The 15025-nt window shown below is 42.2% G+C and overlaps 1 long non-coding RNA gene across 1 annotated transcript; it reads left to right on the top strand.

Moving 5' to 3' along the window:
• Positions 1 to 4860: 4860 nt before the first annotated feature.
• On the top strand, positions 4861 to 11152 carry LOC148817760 (uncharacterized). Its single transcript, XR_016094502.1, has 3 exons — positions 4861 to 4877; positions 8706 to 8854; positions 11105 to 11152. It is a non-coding gene; the product is annotated as an uncharacterized LOC148817760 (long non-coding RNA).
• Positions 11153 to 15025: the final 3873 nt, after the last annotated feature.

Genomic DNA, 15025 nt, shown 5'->3' with positions numbered 1-15025 from the left:
GAGTTAAGAGCAACGTATTTTGACCAAACTCTTAATCATGATCAGCAGCTCAGGGTGTGAGTAACCAGGAATGCTTGAAACTGTGACTCAGACCCCTGTCAAAATAGATTGATATGAACTAGATTTCACTTGAAACAGAAAACAATTAAGTTTTAGTCAAGACTAGATATGTTCTGAAATCATTTTTCATGAAAATAAGATCATTTTTGTCAAATATTTGCAAGGTGATTGTTTACAAAACATACACTCCTGTGTTATGGATCTAGCCATGGGCAAACAGCTCACAGCTCTATTTTGGCTTTTTCATATCCAGACGACAGACGTGGAACTGCAAATGACTGCTTACTGGTCTCTGCCTTTAGGAAAGTCTTCATGATTCACAAGCACAGCGACTCATACACAGTGATAAATGGATTATGGGAAACTCGTGCTCTAGCAGTAAACATTTCGAGTAAATTTACTGAGAGTTCAATCAGCGTTTCATGTGTTTTCACAGTCCAAGGGTCTCCTTTTGAGTTTGACAGCAAGTACAGCTAAGGCAAAATCCAAATGTCTGTCTGTATGCAGGGTGATAATGCAGGCTTGAAATTGCTAAGTTCCACATCAAACACAGAAGCTTTATTTGTATAATGAATCACCATTCATTCTTTTGTGGAGGTATCACTGTGTGCCTGTGTACCGCTTTGACACAAACTTTGAAATCTCTAATGTAGTAGAACGATGTGCATTAAATGCACTGATTCATCATGAAACAGCAGGGGAGCACAGATTATCCTTCTTTTTCCATGTCATGGTAGCAGTCTCTGAGCACATGCATGTCTTCTGATGAGTGTAAGACATCACTGCACTGCAGGTGACTGATCCTGAGCCATACAGATGCACGCTCTGGGGGCAACCCTGACTCGGCTCTGTCAGTCTCACATTTCACAGCTACTCCTTCCATTGCAGGTTTCCCAGGATGAGGCTCCTGTGCACATTACACTGATGAGGAAGCAGAAAGACATGGTCATGCTGGAGCAGTGGACAGCCTGAGGTGAGGAACTGAAATCCAAAGGCAAACATGTTACGCCATTGAAAGAAGGTCTAGACTGCGTGGCAAAGTTGCAACACACTTGTCCAGTGTTCATCGTAGTATATCAAGACTACCAGCAAGTCGTGATCACATGGTAAAACTTAGCCTCATAGTCACCTATCAGCACACCATGTAACAAAGTATACTCCAAGGCCAGCGTACACTGTGCAGGATAAAGGCCTAAAACATATAGTAGTCTTAGCTACAGTGTGTCTGTCTACCATGTGCCAAGCACAAAATCTGTTGTTCATGGCACTGATTTTATAAGGATGCACAATATCTAGAATGTAAAAGGCTTTAAAGATGTATTTAAATCCTCAACAGGTGAAGAGTGTTAACCTAGTTAGTTAAGTTAATTGGCACAGCTGGGTACATGAAGAATTCAGGTGGAGTGATCTCTGATGATCTTGCTGCTTTTGCGGGTGAGAACTGTGCATCACTGACTTACAGACAAGAACATCCAGCCTTTGAAGTCTAAAGGCACTGATTTGCATTTCTTTGCTGGGAGAAACCCCTAGAATTTGGTTAAAGTGTACAAAGTTTGCCCCATCTTTCAAAACTCTAGTAGTGCTGCCCTGTCACATGGATATTACGGATTAGTCACTAACCTGTTTAACAGTGAAGCCCAAAAAAGGCTGCTCGTCCACGTCTTCTCAGCGCACCAGAAGGCCAGCACCAGAGCCTGTCAGTTGGGAGGCGGGAGCAGTTAAGGCTGAGGTTGCCGTCATGGCAACCGGGGAAGGAATTCTGGGGAAGTACTGGGGCTTTAGCTGAAGAACTAATTTCCATCACAACACCAACCCTGGGTGTCGAACCTGTCAGAGAGGAGTGAGCAGTATCATAGTTCACAGGCGCCTCTCAAGTCAGCATCAATACCTTTTAAAATGAGTAAAGCAATTCATTTATATTTCAGCTCAGCAGCTATGCAGGGGAGTGCAGTGTCTTCTGCATATACAGATGTCTGCTGTTTTGCTGATTCTCAAAGCTATGAGGGTTTGAGTTGGAGGGGTGGTGAGTGAGAGGGTAGGTCTTGAATATTCTGGAAAGTTCAGAATAAATCAACTTCATTAGACTTAATGGACTGAAAAAGAGGAATGCAAGCTACACAGAGAGATCTCCACCCCCCCCAACCCCCCACTGTGATCTCTAAGAGCAATACCGCTTGACTTTGGGGTCTTGAAAACTTAGCAGTCGCCATAACAACTTGATCCCCTCTCTCAAAAAGGTTGCAGTTCATGCTCTGGCTGACAGGTGGCAGCACTGCCCATTTCTACACCTCCTCAGTCAGCCATCCCAGGAGGGCAGGCTACCCCCTCTAAAACACACAAACAAAAACTAAAAAGTGGATTCAAAACAACTGAACAAAACATCTTTGCATTTCTTCTTTAACAGGGCAGAGCACGATTGGAAGAGCAAACACACAACCATGGAAATGAAGAACACAAATAAATTTAATCATAAAAATGTCGGAATTCCCACTCAGAAGAAGATCAGCCTTGTTTCTGTAACTTGATCACTCGGGTCTTGTTCGGACTTGCTGTCTCCCCAGCCCCTGATGTGTTTGTCTCTTTATCAGATGGACTGCTGCCCTCTCAGATTGTGTTCACTGTACCTATAGAAAGCCTTCCCATTGTCCTGCCCCCCCCCCGGAGACATTATCACAGAGTGTTCTAGTGCCTCTGAGAGCTCCAGTGGCAGGCACAGTAATGTAGGCAGACTTGCACAGGATCTTGGATGGGAGTGACTGGGCCCAGTGCTACAGACCGTGATACTTGTCTGTTGATTTCTGTGAAGTTGTACAGCATGTTTTAGATTTTTCTAGATTGTCTTTTGCATTGGTGCTTTTTATGTTGTTCGAATGACCTAATCTAAAAACTGCCAGGAATCACAATGTGCAAATGTCTTTTCACTAGAATGTGAAAGGCAAAAACAGTATGACAAATCCTGCCACACCTGTAGCTCTTCAACCTTTCAGCTTTCCAGTCTGGAAAATGAAGGACACACACAAAAAGCGTTTACAAAGAGTTTCAGCAAGCTGCATGGTACTTAATCATATTCCATATGCATGCTCTGTCACCTTTCTGTTCCCCAGAGCCTGCAGGAATACAAACAGCCCTGAGGATTGCTGCTGTGGGTTTTACAAGAACCTCCCTAGATTATTGTGGATAGTTACATTCCATTCTCTGTTTAGAGATGATGTACAAAATACCTGACGATTGCTACCACAGCACACACCTCAGATTTGTGACCTCTGAACCCTTCCAACAGAATTGTTTTGCTGATTCAGTCATACGAGCAAGGAGAAGTGTAAACACTTCACCCGCATGCAGTGGGTCTGTTTGCCAGGCTCAGCAGGACGCATACAAGACCATACAGCTCACAGCTACACAACAGCGGGCTGTGTTACTGTGGTCCAGTAAGTGGGAAAGACAAACTGTTTTTTACAGCTTTGGTGTTAAAGGGATACAGCTGGGGTTCTTCACAATATCAATACGTTTTTATTGCTTCTGGGGATTTCTGTGGGGTCAACAAATTCAAACCCCAATCCCAGCCATGAATATATAGCTTTAGCAAAAAGTTAGAGAATTAGTACTCCTAACAGTGACTCAGCTGACCTCCAGTAATGATAAGAGCTGAACTGCAGGGCGGCACTGATTAGCTACGTGTTGCGGAGATGGAGAACACCAAGCCCACATCAGTAGATGCAGCTCTGCCTGAGATTTGGGCAGCAGTTAAGAATCCTCCTGCAGACTTAATTGCTCTATAAACTCTTGAAGCTGTCTGAACTGATAAATTAGGCATTAGTGCTGTTACCTTCAGCACCACAGACACGCTCAACAGTGGTGATGCCTTTTGTGAATCATTTTCAACAGCTTTCATTCCCAGAGCACAGCACACAGAGGCACGGTTTGCTACTACATTACAGTGCTCAAGAATCGGCTAGGTCCTGTTTTCTATTACACTAGAGGTGCTTTCAAAGTCACCCCACAGGTTCTCAGCCAACTTAATTGGAGACTTTATTAAATAATAAGTAACAAGCATATCTAAAATAGTGGTTTAGTTTAGATTTTATCAGACTAAAAATAGACACCACTGTACTTTACACATGTAATTTCCTCCCTGTGATTTTCAGATCTTTGAGTTAATCTCCTGTAACAGGAGAAGATATCCACTTAGTCTCATCGAGCTTCACAGACCAAGACTAAATAGGTTGGTTGGTAAGATTAGAGAAGACTAGAGAGGATCCTGTCCTTAGAAAAATGTTTGCTCCTCATGTGATATAACAGGGGTAACTTCACAACTTTCCAGTTATTTGACAAGTAGCTCAGCAACCACAAGTTTCATAATTTGACGACAGTTTGTGCTGTCGTGACTCAAGACAATATGAATGTGATACTTGGAGGCCAACAACATAAAAGTCACCAACTGTGATACATTACGAGAGTGAAGTGATAGCTCTCCCACTTGCTGTTTTCTGGAGCAGAAAGAAAAACAGCCAGAGAGGAGCTGAAAAAGGTCTCTGGTTCTCTCAGGAAACCTATCATATATCTCCAGCTCCCAGTGCTGTTTGCTTTTCATCTTTAGTTCAAATGTTAGAATTGTTATGTACAGTACAGCAAGATAAACATTTACCTTGGGAAATTGTGAGGGAAGGAAAAATATATATTTATATCCTAAATATTTTTTTTCCATTTACTCAGCTGTTTCTGTCTGTGAGATCGTAATCAAGAGCCGTATCAAGAACATGTGAGGCAGGAAGTCAGGAGCGGAAGGCATTCAGGGGCTCCGGGAGCAGCACTGGAGGGTAAAGGGACAATCGCTGTCACTGACGAGATTCTCTGCAGCCAAAGAACACCATGGAGCACAGTCTTTCCACCCATCAGGGTCACGACAGTGGAGAACATTAGGCAGCAATAAAAGCATGCTGTTGGGCTGCAGGCAATAATCCACTCAGACTGCATTTCCTCCCCCAGTTTCCAGTCTCACCTGGCCAGTGACCCCCTCGGAGACACACAACCTGCTGAAAATAAATTGCAGGACAACTCACTTCACCTGTCCCAAATAATCAAATAATCTGGACTAAATAACCAGAAGGGGACATTTATTTGGAGTGTATGTTGTTCATGCCACATTGTCTGTCTTTAAAGTAAAATAAAGTCAGTAGCTCACACTCAGCTAGGGAGTGAGGTTGGGAGTAGACACCAGGCCCAGGGTAGGTGGGTACAAAACGCCTGAGTGAAAGGCTCTTCTGGCTGGGTTCCCCCACATATCCTGGTGCAGTGGAAGGTGTTGCTGGATTCTGGAGCAGGAGGATTCTCTCAGAAGGCGCACAGTCAGCCACAGGTGTTCACATTGTTTGCTGCGGACAGTGGCAGGAGGATGACTGACTGGCTGGGTTGTCTTCTGAAACACCTGCAGAAGAAGCTGAGATGCTTCCAGGTTTTCAGTGGTTTAGCTGAGACTCTCATGTGGCTTTTACATGAAAGAAATAGAGAAACAGTGTTACAAGGTAATAATTTATGTCATCAGCTTTGACAGATTCCATTGCCATTTCACTGATTGCCTGACACAGTAATGGAAAAGCGATTCGTACGTAGGGAGACAGATTTGCATTTACAAAACCAACTCTTCCACTCGCTATATTTAGCTGCCACCATGTTAATGAAGAAGCAGAAGTGAAAAGGTCAGGAAACTCCGTCATTGAAAGACAATAAAGGAAGTGAGACAACATTGACGCTTGTTCCACAGAGGCTGTAACCCAGGAATCAGCCCCAGTCTCTCTCACTTCCCTCTTTATTTCCTTGTTCATGGAGCGAGAGTTCAGCATCAGCTTTAACGGCATTACAGGAGCTGGAGTCACAAGTTCATCTCTCTCAGCACTATGAACTCAGCAGCCATCAGGCTCAGTTCTGGCTCTAAAGCTCATCATGAGTCCTACTGGACAAAACTGGGGGAGGTGCTGATGATGTCACAGACAGAACAGGACACTGAATGAAACAGCTTTTCTGGTCAGTGCTTCCTTTGAGGGGGTCATGTTTTTACAAAAATGCAAAAATCACAGATACAATAGAATTTATTTCCATGAAAGACAGAAATTTGGTTTAAAAGTTTGTATTCTTGCATTGACCCCACAAGGCAGAAATGCAGACATTTAGATCAAACTACTCTAACAAGAAACAATAACAAAAACAAGTACGTATTTAAGTTGTTTTTGAGTGGGCAAAATCATAGCTTTGATGTTGTGGCCATGTTGTGGTGGACATGAGATGGCTCAGCTTGCTGAGGCCAAGGAACAGCAGGGTGTGTCTCCTTTGCTCCGCTGAGCTCCTCTCCCAGACCAGACTAGAGTCACAGGCTCCCGAGTCCACAAGACCTCTGACAGCCAGCTGCTCTGCTCTGGCGCAGAAGTCTTCAACACTAAGGCCAGCAGCTGGCTGTAGCGCAGGTTATAATCAGAACTGAGTCCACTCAAACTTGAGCTCTAGAGCTCCACTGCTTCAGACAGATAATCAAGTGTTTCAACTAAGTTCTGATGAGCAAAATCCTCTCTCCCTGTCTCATTCACTGTGTGGGCACCCACTCACTGTCTCTGACACCGGTGTGTGTGTGTGTGTGTGTGTGTGTGTGTGTGAAAGTGCAATGGGCTGATATCATCTCAACTCAGAAAGTGACTCACATCAGTGCTCGATCACGACCATTTCCCGCACACCCCCTGCCTAGAACTCACCAAGTCCTCACTTACTACAGCATTTCAGAACAGGACGTTTGTTTAACACCAAAATCAAATAAAGATCTTTTCTTGGGTGCTCTGCATCTTGATTGACCTTTACTTTCTTAAGAAAATTCATATGAAAAAAAAACAAAACTTGAATTTCCCATTTGAAGAACAACTGTTTTAACTGTTTAAAAGATGTCCTGTAAATCAGAAGCGAAATCCATTATATTTTGAAATGTTACACCTCATTGATGCACAGAGCCCCTGCAGGCAGGGCCTGATATCAATGCAGTGGGAGGTGTAATACAACTGCATTGTTTCTGCAGACTCTTCACGATAAATTATCCATGATGGTGACCTGATAGCGAGACTCCAGAGCTCGTAAACTGATCTATAATGACTTCCTTTTTTAACAAAAGCGTTACCTGCAGAGCTTTGGAAAAAATGTGACACATCACACAATCTTCCTATTCAACTGTTTTGTCTTGAAACACAGAAAAGCTTTATGATTCCTTTAGTGTTCATTGCTGCAAGTTCTTCAAATGATTGTCATCATCAGTATGAAAACAACCTGAAAGAGGTAACAAGTTCCTGTAGAATAACTTCCGCTTGGCTTGTACAGAGAGGAAGGTCTTCACTGATCAATCAGTGCTTTGTTTAACCAGACAAGCCAACTCACGATAGACTTTCATTGTCAAAGTCTCACAAAGGAACTGCCTGTTTTATAAAAAGCCCCACTGAAGCACCTGGTTCAAGCCATTGCTTGAATAAAACACCTTATGGACAAAATACAGTCTAGCAAAAGTCAGGAATCCATTGACAGCATGGTGCAGCGTCCCCTGACCATGCATGGTATTTTTACCTAGAAGTTATAACCCTTATAAATGTTACAATGAACGCTGTTGCTTTGTTTTGTGTATAGCAAAACAGTTGCATGACAAACACAAGAAAATCGATCTCACAGGTGGTTTTTACAAGCAGCTTTGACTGTGTCCAAGTGGCATGTTATTATTTTTGATCGCACTAGCTCTAACTGAATGGGACTCATTAAACAAATATTTCAAAACTGTTGTGAAAAGATAAGAAGCAGTAATAATTACATACTAATGTGTAATTATTTACACAGCCACGCAGACAGGTGGAATGTGACCTGTTCATGAGGAAACAAGCCCCAGTGTTGCTGTGTGGTCAGCTTGCTGTTGACCATGCAGGAGGGTTGGACTTGCTGTCTTATCTTGCACCTCCAGTATTCTAAGTACATTAGTTGTCCTGGTCTCAGTTTGTACAGTGGGTGTGAGGAATATTTAATGTTTTTCAGTCTGAACCACAACAGATCTGTTCACCTAACAATTCCTGGTCCGGACGTGAGTATCGCCTGCTGCCATGTGGGCTGGGGAACAGGTGTGTCTCTCAGGCTGGAGGGAAGGGAGCAGAGGAGGTGTGCGGCAGCCATGCTGACTTCACTTCTAGAAAACTCACCTCTCGGGCCGAAGTCAGGAACGTCATTCAGGACAGATGCTCCACCCAGGCAGGGTGTCTCATGGCACAGGAGACTGGAAACAAAGGGAAATGCAGAGCGAAGGGTTAGGTATCAGAGGCTGCTGCAGGAGTGCTCTCCATGGCCAAGAAGTTACTTCACAGAATGCCTTGTGCATTATTAGGTGCTAATAGTGAAAATAAAGAACTAAAACATCATAATTTGCTAACAACATCAGCTGGTCCTGCTCCTTTCTTCCATGTCTGAGGGGTAGTTTCCAAGGAGAAGTTTAAGCCAGGCAACATGAATATGTTCAATGATGGAGCAGGCACCAGGGTCTGTGTCAGAGCTGCCTGTGTCACATGTTGCGATGCACTGTGCTGAAGCGCTGCACATTGCTGGATGTGATGAGCTCCAGAAAGTGCTTTATCTCTCTCCAGGGCCTGCTGCCATAATCACCAGCTGAGGAGAAATGGCCCTGAACGGCGCAGACACTTTTGGGCTCTGGCAGTGTGAGAGTGTCAGCACTATTAGGGCTCTGGCAGGCTGCACCAAGCAACATGGAGCAGCAGGGCTGCACACTATTGAAGTAAATATTCTTTTACTTTTAAAAATACTCCCACTGACACAGAACCTATTCTTTGCAAATTATATGAAAGTACCCTATAGTCCATTGTTGACTGAGTGAATGAATACATTGATGACATACTGTAACACATTGAAAGAGACCACATTCTTCCTGGGGTTTTTCCAAAGTCAAGTGTGGCTAGGATGCTTGTGAGGTGATTTCACTCAAATAAGCTGCTCTTTAGATGAGAGACAATCAAATAAGAGATGCTGGCTGGGCCTTCTTCTCTGAGAGGGAGCTCTGCTGCAGTAATCAGTAAATATTATTCCTTCTTATACTCACCTGTATAGCATCACAGTGGTCCAGCGCTTAGAACCAAATGGAATTATAAACTAGCTGGTCTACAAGCTCTCAGGTGTCTGTCAATATATTTAATTCTAAAGTAAGAAATGTATAAATACACTTTATGCAACAGGCTACATGCCTGATACATTTCCTGCTAGTGAAAATATATTTCTTCAAAGAATGGTCAGAAGCTGTTTTGTTTATTAATTCTGAACAAAAATGTTTTGCTCACAGTCAGGGCCTTCGGGTAGCAAATAATCACTATGCATTCTCAAGGAAGCACAGGAGGACTTGTTTTGGCTGAAGCTGTGGAAATGTGGCAAAGAAACTCCAAGACTAAAGCAGCACACACCCACTTTGTTATTTGTTAGTGGCTTGCTTTTAAGGGCAGCATTCCCAGGACTGCAAGACAGAGAACTCCAGTAAAAATACACACTTTAGTGCATTTAAGAACATTAAGATATTCATGATACAGTGTTGCAATACTCAAACTATGTAAATGCCATACACTGAAACAGCTTTACAATTTCTGTGGAAATATCCTCATGCTTAAATGTGCATACCGGAGACATAACAAAACAAGAAACACAGGTCAAAGAAATGCAGAAGAGAAAACTAGCCCTGTAGTAGAAGTCAAGACAACTAGACAAGTTCTTAACTAATACTCCAGGAAGAAACAGCTCTTTGCTGGCTTTAGTAACAAGATGTAAAAACCAACTCAAACTTGGAAAAATAGTGATTGAACTACATGTACTTTTTTCATCTCTGAAAAGATTAACATACAATGACCTTTCTGAAACTGAGTTATATACAAAGAAATACCCCTTTTATTTCATCCAGGGTGTGTGTGTGTGTGTGTGTCCTGGGGCGGACTGGTGGCCTGTCCAGGGTGTGTGTGTCCTGGGGCAGACCGGTGTCCTGTCCAGGGTGTGTGTGTCCTGGGGCGGACCAGTAGCCTGTCCAGGACGTGTGTGTCCTGGGGTGGACTGGTGGCCTGTCCAGGGTGTGTGTGTCCTGGGGCGGACTCATAGTTCCACCTTGTGCCTCAAGCATCCAGGTCAGACTTTTATTGATGTTTAACTGTCAGATGTTTAGTACCAGCAGTGATTATTAATAAAGAACATATCAAGGCTTATTAATAATATAATAATTTTGAGAACCTCTGTTGATCTTAATCTGGCCCATTGCACCAGCCTTTGCTCCCTGTTGCCACAGACATAGGCCTCACTATGTTCTAATTCCTCTCAGCTCTTCTTAATTAGCTGTTCATTGCATCAGTGTCACTACTTGGCAATTGTTTAACAAAATAGTTTTTGTTAAATTTAAGAAGAAATGTAATTAAATATTTTAACTTAAAAGCTGGAAAAATATATTTTCCATTTTAGATTTAATGTTAAAAAGCCAGTTCCTGTGGAATAAATGTAGTTAGACTGTGCTGGCTGTGCCTTGGAGATGCCACAATCCCACAGCTCTGTCATTACTCTCCTGATGGTTAAACGCCAGCAGGTGAGAAGAGCTGTCTGAGGCAGAAATTGAGATCACCACCACAATGTGGCTAAAAGAATTTGAATACAGATCATGAACATTTTAATCAAGGGAAAGAGAAAGAAATACATCTCTGAACATGTTTTTTGAGGGTGATGGTTAAGGAAGAATTTTATTTAAGTTGAAAAACACGTGTCTGTCTCTTCATTTTTATACTGAATGAGGAAGTTGATAAAAGTAATTGAGAACACATGTTGATCAGGTGGAATTAATTAGCTACAACATTATTATTGTTTTTTACCTGCACAATAATAACCTGAATTTCACAGTCAGTCAAGAGCAGTACTTCCTCAAATCTTACTAAATCCTACCTGAACTTCCTCAATTCTTGTTTTGTAGCCCTTTCAGTGCATCTGTTCTCACTAGATTTTATTATCTTAGACACCCGTATTACTACGCTGCACTGTCAGACCTTCCTCATTTTGGGTAAGTCTCACAGCAGTGTGCTTTCTCTCAAATGCTCCAGAAGACTAATCATTTTACTAATGATACATAACTCAGACTTTTTAAAGAGAAAATCTTTTAAAATTGGGGTATAACAATTCCTGGTCACCTGAGAAAATGTCCAAATTTTGACTAAAATGAAACTTGCATGTGTTTTTTTTCTTGTTCTCTGCTTGTGGTGGGGGAATTCGTAAGGCATTTTAGAGAAGAGGGATGGAAAACGTTTCTGGGTGTCATGCCAGCGGAAGGGAATTTTTCTGTGACACAGCATGGCCTACTGAGGGCACAAAGGCCCTGTGTTTTGTAAGATGCACCGCACACAGGCTCAACGCTACAGTCTGCTGATTAGCAATTGTGTTGGTGTCTTCAGGTGTGGTTGTTCTGCTTGTTTTCTTAACTTTCAGAGCAAACAGTGTCTGTGTGCTGACAATATAGTGACTGACTCCATGGCCTACCAACATTACTCAGTCAGCCTGTCTTTTTTATACCCAGGTAGCACAGAAGCTTTGTTTGGACATCAGAATAAATTGAACTGAGAGTTCAGGTCTTCAGTGATGGCAGGAGTCTCTTCTGCCTCTTCACAAGGAGAACAACGTTACTTTGGTTGCTGCCAGTCTGTTCTTACTGAACATTGTAAGCACCCATGACATCTCGTTCCCTATCTGCAACAATTTAATATGAGAAAAAAAGCAGCTTGATGTTTAATTTTAGTCCACTCAGGTTTCCACTATACATGATGTTATTGATGGAATTAATTAACAACTTTGAAAATACTGCTTTATATTATCTGATTGTATTTTTCAAGCTGTCTTTCTTTAAGCCTTGAGGCAAATATTTTACTGTGTTTCTGCCTGATAACCATCAGCTTGTGAAGCAATTGTTCATGAAACTGCAGAATCTGCTGAGTGGTGAGCCAGATACTGGCTGCCTAAATAAAGTCACTCCCACTTTTGAACAAATTTATTATGTCAGTCAATAATGTTAGTAATTTCTTATTGGTAGTAGTCATTGATAATCAAGTCTTCTCTTTGTTGTCTGTCATTTTGCTAGCTTCAGTTAAATGAAAATGGTATCTGTTGCAAATTGAAAAGAGGCCAGATTAGAGCTGAGCCTATTACAGCCCACTGTGTTTGAGTCTGCTCCTCTCTGCTGCTCATTAGGCTGTGGTGAAGTGAATAATTGCTACAAATCCATTTAGCAGCTGCCAATGTATAGTTTCTGCCACCAGAATTCAATTGAGCAGAAAATTTAATGAAGTTAATATGTATTCCAGATTATGGGTTTCTGTTGAAACAATTTTATTCTTAATTAGGTTTGAGTCTGCAAGATTTTTTAGAGCTAAAGTAATTAAATTTCATTTTCTGTACAAGGTGAGACAGTTGACAGTATTTTATTTCAACAATGATTTTATTATTGTCTATTAAAATACAAAGGCTGACTTTTGCTTAAAATAGATGGTATGTATGAGTAACACCTGCTGTTGTACTAACCTGTAATAAAGGAGATTCTAAATGCAATTGGAAGTAACCATTACACAAGGTTTTAGTTAATAAATATGGTCTTAAAACTCCCAGATGACAGTATTACTGAGCATGTTAACACCACTCCTGCTGTGACACGTGCTTTCTAAGCGCTGTTTCCACAGGGCTCAGTGTATGTATGTCAACAGCTTGACTTGCCACTGGCTGCACTAATAATGATTCTTCAAGCCAAATTCCATTTCAGTTAAGGGAAAAAAGGAAAGTGGGGAAAAAAGGCAGCAGGGGAATTTCATGCATTCTAGTCCATATTCAAGAGAAAGATTCTGATCTCTAACCCTGTGCAGAAGTTTACTAATTCACTTTATTTTTTTATTCAAAAATTACATTGTACCTTGCTCCTTCTTTTCCCGAATGCCACCATCAGGGGGTCTGAGTACATGTTCATGATATAGCTATAGCGGCTTTTACCAAAATATGCAGGAGTAAACCATAAAAAAAAGGCCAGCCTGGTCAATAAGCAGTCTGTTCTGGCTTCAGTTTCATGCGCTGCTTTCTAAGAAGAGAATTTCTGAGAAAAAAAAAATTGTACAGTTTTCCCATTGCCTAATGTGACCACTATTATTATATTTTATGGAGGACACTGCAAACATTACTTGTGGGTCATATTCTAATTTTATTTGGTGTTCTAACCATTAGCCACCAACAGCAAATTAAAATGTCAACAATTCTAATGGAATTATTTATTAAGGAATGAATCATCAATTTATTATTCTGGTCTCTACATTGGTGTCTAAAACACCAACCTCTACTATAGCCAGTCAAAGGGAAAGATATGGCCGAACCAATTTCAAACTAACACACAGGAATAATACAGCAGCTCTGACCTGGTCCACCTCCAAAAGGACAGGCCATCCATTGTCAGAATAAATGCACAATCCTATACTGGGACTGGTGAAGTGATCTATCCGAATTTAGGCAAGCTATTCTTCGTAAGGAGTAGAAACTGGAATGTAAAATTAATTCCAACCCAGGCTCCACAGTACGTCCTGTGATCAAAGCGCGTTGTGAATGTGGGAGGTTTGCTGGCAGGTGAAGAACCGCAAGCTGTTCTCAACATTCTCCCCCTCATTTCGGTCAGTCTGTCTGTCACTGAATCTTCATCCTGCTTCTTGCTGTTTCCAAATCCTCTATCCCACTCAGTCTGGGATGTCTGTAAGCTATGCCCCATGTCAAGTCAATGTCTGGATGCCAAAGGAGACAATCGTGATCTCCAGGCCAAGGGCCAGACATAGCTATTCAGAAGCCAATTCACTCTGTACAATTGAAATCTAATGGGTTAGGACACAGGCTGCCTGGCACTTTCAGGGGCCTAAACAAGGTTCTCCAAATTGCAGTCAGGAATCCTGACTCCATTTCATGACCTGAGCTTGGTAGCTCTTAATCTTTGGGACCTGATCTGATGCAGGCATCAGAGGACCAGGCTAAACAGAAGCAGAGGTTACTTGTTTAACGTAAATCCTCCTTTCTCACGTGTCAGAGGGAAAATATCATATTTCATTTGGATCTTCCGCGATGAGAAGAATAGAAAGAGAAAATACAAAATCACACTTTAAAAAAACCGATTGTCTGCCCCAAGAAAGAATACAAAGCCTTTCATTGTTGCACAGGAATGCTTTTCTGAACACACAAAAACTCCTGTGGAATTCATTTGGTGTACTGAGACAATGTGCAAGGTCAGATCTCAGCCAGGAACTGAGGAACATCCCCAAAGAGAGCGCTGAGCCCTGCTAATTTCATCCATGTGGATTCAATTAGAAGGTTTAATTTCCATTAGCTGGGTGCTGTAACACTACCCTGCATCCTGCCTCTCAGTGTCTATAAATGAAGACTTTCACTGATCTTCTCCAGCAGTGGTTTCCTGCTTGACAGTTCTGAGTAAACAAATAATGCTCTTAAATTGTTCTTGCTGCCAGTGTCAACAAGTCCTGTGAGCCTGTGAGAATATGCATGGGTATTTCCTCCCCTTCAGGGCTCCCTGCACAGTGAATGCCAGTGTAAGGAATGTAATATCCATAGTGCACAAAATCCCCCCCCCTCTCCCCTGGGACCTGGAGTCCTTAGGACAGAACTTTCCCACCAGACTGCTGACATGGGAACAAGGACCTCCTACATCCACCTCCCTTCCTCAGCAGGAGCTCAGGGGAAATGTGGACAGGCCAGTGTCTGTCTTCACTCACTGGCCTGCACAGAGGAGTATGGTCACAGTGTCAGCACAGGACACACTATAGTCACAAGGAACACAAAACTATAGGTAAAGTACAGCGTTTTCCTCTGGTAACCTGTGGGAGCTCTGTGCTAGTGACAGTTTGAGTGAATA

This window comes from Atractosteus spatula, chromosome 19 (assembly GCF_055471065.1).
Source record: "Atractosteus spatula isolate fAtrSpa1 chromosome 19, fAtrSpa1.hap1, whole genome shotgun sequence".
In the NCBI taxonomy this organism is placed as follows: domain Eukaryota; kingdom Metazoa; phylum Chordata; class Actinopteri; order Semionotiformes; family Lepisosteidae; genus Atractosteus; species Atractosteus spatula.
The sequence above is the reverse complement of the archived record's forward strand: the minus strand, read 5'-3'. Positions and strand labels throughout refer to the sequence as shown.